Source organism: Ornithodoros turicata, unplaced genomic scaffold (genome assembly GCF_037126465.1).
Source record: "Ornithodoros turicata isolate Travis unplaced genomic scaffold, ASM3712646v1 Chromosome17, whole genome shotgun sequence".
Classification (NCBI taxonomy): Eukaryota; Metazoa; Arthropoda; class Arachnida; order Ixodida; family Argasidae; genus Ornithodoros; species Ornithodoros turicata.
In genome coordinates, this window is record NW_026999326.1 from 3,005,449 (window position 1) to 3,009,993 (window position 4,545).

Here is a 4,545-nt window from a genome sequence, read left to right on the forward strand (position 1 = left end):
ATTGCCGACAAAGTAAGTCCGTCTAGTGCATGGGGATGCCGGATGGGGTCCGGGATGATGGCACATCATGAAGGCACTTCAGAGAACTATGGATAAATATCGGGTCACTAGAACACCTCTTGGTTCGCTTGGGAGTTGAGGATCAAGCGTCCGAAACACGCCGCTTACCTTTGTGCTAACAGAGCTCGTGCACGGGTTCAGGAACAAAATGCGTGACGGAGGACCTCACTACACAAATGCAAAGACGTTCAGATTTTTATACGGTCAGCGGAGCTGAAGGCAGGAAGCACCATCTAATTTACCAGACTGCATCTTAGATCCCACACGCCAGTTTCCAAGCTCAAAACATACTCTGAATTGATGCCGATGGCGCTAGGTCGCATACGACGACGAGAGCATTATGGCTGTAGTTTCGTTTTGACAGACTGGCAAAGCTGAAGCGTCGCAGGGTAAAGCTGTCGCAGTGCAAAATCAGTTTTTTGAAACCTAGAAATGCAACAACTCAGGGAAAAGAGGCGCTGACGCCAGGAATCGAACCTGGGTCTTCTGATTTCCGGTCAGATATGCTACCACTACACCACACCAGCACGCCTTTCCCATGAGCCATTGAGTGCCGCAAGTAGGGGGTGACGGACAACCAGCCACGCTATTCCATTCTCTCTTACATCTTTCTCACTCACTCTCTCATTCATACACGGCCAAGGCGATCTGTAAACGTACGGTTGACAACGAAATTTGGTCGAGGCAGACCACACTTAGGGACGACACAAACATGTAAGCCTCATACGCCCGGAATCATCGAAATGCAACAACTCAGGGAAAAGAGGCGCTGACGCCAGGAATCGAACCTCTCTCTTCTGATTTCCGGTCAGATATGCTACCACTACACCACACCAGCACGCCTTTCCCATGAGCCATTGAGGAGCCATTGAGGAGGATTGAGCCATTGAGCCGTCCCCCCCCCCCCCCCCCCCCCTACTTGCGGCACTCAATGGCTCATGGGAAAGGCGTGCTGGTGTGGTGTAGTGGTAGCATATCTGACCGGAAATCAGAAGACCCAGGTTCGATTCCTGGCGTCAGCGCCTCTTTTCCCTGAGTTGTTGCATTTCGATGATTCCGGGCGTATGAGGCTTACATGGTGTGTGTCGTCCCTAAGTGTGGTCTGCCTCGACCAAATTTCGTTGTCAACCGTACGTTTTGAAACCTACTCAGGAACGCGGAGTTGTGTGCATAACTTTGCACACGTTTCGGTGTTTATTTATTTTATTATCTTATTTATTTATTCATTATTAGAATTAATATTCTTATTTCCTTTATTTTATTATTTCCTCAATATATTTTATTGTATCTGAGCATAATTTAATATGTAAACGTTGTGCAATTAAGTTCGACAGTTAATTTCTTTTTTGCTTTTTTTTCGCTTTATATAAGCACAGCTGATCTTCACAGCCAGGACTCTAACACTATCAGGCGTAGTCGCTGGAACATCCCATAAGGATCCCACAAGGATGCATCCCATTTCCAGCTCGAATCCAGCATTGAACTATTCTTGTTTTCGAATGGCAGTTGGATGGTTTCACAATGTAAATTCAACCTGCACTGTAAAAAATTGCCGTAAATTTTACGGTCAAAATCAATTTTTGCCGTAAAAAGAACAGGTATGCTACCGTAAATGGAAATACGGTCGAAGTAGTGTAATTAACACGGCACCACTGAAATATGCCGTAATTATGACGTTATCACCGTAAGTAAGACGGTATAGTGTGTCCGTAATCCTGATTACGGTCAAATGGCTGTATATTTTACGGTAGTCCTCCATACTGTCACATTGCATTCCAGTGTCTGACATTGTGCTACGCTTGCTGGAAACAGTGAATTTTAATAAATGGTTGATTGCAGTACATGTGTACATGCATATGGTGCCATAGTGTTGCTATGCATTGTATTTCATTAGATGCCAATTTCATACTTCAGTAACTTTTATATCTGCTGCTGTACATCCATACATCCACACCTCGGGATGTTTTTCAAACAGTGGATATCATTGTTTAGCATAACGTGTGCATAATGTTAACGATAACGTGTGCATAGCATAACGTTAGTACACTTGTGCAGCGCGGCGTGTACTAGCGACAGAAACGCAACGACACTGGGGCCCAGCCTACACTGCCAGCTTCTTCACAACAAAGGCTACTTACGCTGGGAACAGCACGACGGATTTCTAATATACACAGAGGTTAATTAAACGGACAGAAAAATCCGTGCCAAAAAGAAACAGAACAGGGCTGCAGCCCGCAATGTTGCCGGCAGCAGTGTAGCCGCGTCGGCGGCATTTGCGGAGTCAACGATGGCGAAAGGCGCACACATCGTCATCGCCAACGTCATTTTCGAATTCACGACGGCGTTTGCAAATGGCGACGGGGAAGTCGATGTAAGTTCCATGTGTCCAAATGCAGCGGGTTTCAGGTATGTATAAAGTGTTATTGTGTCTCAACACTCACCTCACATTGCGCCGTGATCATATTTCGCATTGCCGAAAGGTGTATCCGCAGCGCACGTTTAATTACGATTATTGCACGTTTATTGCACGATTGTGTCTTCCTTAGTAGGCACAACGGGGGCGCCTCACGGAGCAGATTAGAAGTTCAAATCCCGCTGGCGGAGCAAAAATAAACGTACTGTACTCCCAGAAGACGCGTACTTTCGGCTTATTGCACGCGAAAAGGAAAATGATCCCCTGTGTACTATTTCCAGGCACCGTTACTTGAAGCCGCTGCCGGCTATAAGAAACTGAGCATGCTCCGTGCCCATATGCCCACTGATGTCACCTGGAGGTAAGTTATCTTGCTGATCTTGCTGCTGTGTTATCTTGCTGATTATCTTGCTGTTATCTTGCTGATCTTGCTTGGAGGTAAGTTATCTTGCTGCTGTGTTAGATTTACTTCTTTGTCCCACTTCAGTGCTTCAAGATACTGAATGCTAAATAGTTCTGCTGTAAATTTTGTACCCTAGGTGAAAAGATCTAAGAACATGCGTATAGGACACATGACGTGCTTCATATGCGTATGTACTTGTCGATGTGGTGTTACTTGTACGATGTCGTGATTGTTGAACATGTTTTACGTGTTCTTGACGCCTGCCTATAATTTGTTCGGTTCCAATCTGCTCCCGACACACCATCCTTCTGGGCACACCATCCTTCCTGGCCAAGTCGTGTGGAAATGCATCCAAGACACGCTTGGCCTTGGACCACTTGCTGAAAGAAGACCCAGGAGGGGGCATCTCTTTTGCATGGTTTCTCGTGACACAAAGTGAGTGTTTCAATTTTTATCATCAATCGGTCTTGCATCACCTTATCTTTTCAATCCTTCACTCTGCAACAGCACTTTTCAACTATAAACTGATATTATTCCGGCTTATTTTATTTAGCCGTTTGTACCGCCGTTCTTTAGTGACTAACACATGCTTGTAGTGTTCATAACTTAAATGTCACACCTATGTCTCGAAAGGTAGAACATAAGGAGCTGGTGTCCCTTATAACTTCACATGAAATTAGGGTATTATTGGGTGGGCATGCCGCTTGTCCACCCTTGAACATTAGCGTTCTTTTGCGATTGAAATCGCGCCTTTTTACCCACTTAGAATTTGAGGCAATAAGTGCATAGCATGGTGGATAATGTTCGGTGTCCCTCTCCTTATGTTTTGTCGGAAACAAAGTCGTTGAGTAAAGCTACTGGTCGCTGGCTAGTACATGTAGCTGCGTATCTTAATATATTGAGAGCTTCTGTTTCCCCCGAGCAGTAAGAAAGTGTAGTACCCTCTGTAAGGCTGGTGCACCGCGATGCTGTGCTCTGCTCGCCATAGTATTTATTCCTCCAGAATGCAAGAAGCATTACAGAGTTGTTTCTTTGTTATGACTATAGTCTAAAAACTCAGTAGTAAAGGATGTCCGCTTTGGTCACAAAATGTTATACAGGTGTGACGTAATTGCAGTGTGCTGTTTGAAAATGGTTTGTGGGTAAACGGGATGCGAGGCAAATGGGGAGGTGGTTCCAATCATGACTTATGCGCGGGAGAAAGAAATCAGTGTTAGATTCAACATCGAAATTGTGTGCTTTCTCTCCCTTTTTTTTCGGTGATGAGTAGTACAGGTGCGGGACGTGCATGTGGCAGTATGAAGGACATTAGGGTGCAGCAAATTTATGTGGTACATATTTTATGAAAAGAACACTGCTCTGCTGCATGGTGAGATTTGTGCAGTGATTTGCCATAAACTAACCATCTCATTCCTGCATACATCACCCATAGCACTAGTCATCAAAAGTAAAAATATATACTTGCTTCACCAATGGCGTTGCTGATTCTTTCATTTAACACATAACTTGTGATTGGAACTACCTGTCGATTTGCTTGGCATGTATTTCCTGGAATAATCTCAGTGACATTTGTGACTCATGCATGGTTATTTTGTAACAAAACATATTCTTCTTTACAACAATTTTAGACAACATCTGTAATGAGAAACATTCTAACAGCATTACGTCT

The 4,545-nt window shown here is 44.5% G+C and overlaps 2 non-coding genes across 2 annotated transcripts; one reads left to right on the forward strand and one right to left on the reverse strand.

The window, feature by feature from the left end:
• Positions 1-516: 516 nt before the first annotated feature.
• Positions 517-587, reverse strand: Trnas-gga (transfer RNA serine (anticodon GGA)). Its single transcript has one exon. It is a non-coding gene; the product is annotated as a tRNA-Ser (tRNA).
• A 424-nt stretch (positions 588-1,011) lies between these two features.
• On the forward strand, positions 1,012-1,082 carry Trnas-gga (transfer RNA serine (anticodon GGA)). The gene has a single exon. It is a non-coding gene; the product is annotated as a tRNA-Ser (tRNA).
• Positions 1,083-4,545: the final 3,463 nt, after the last annotated feature.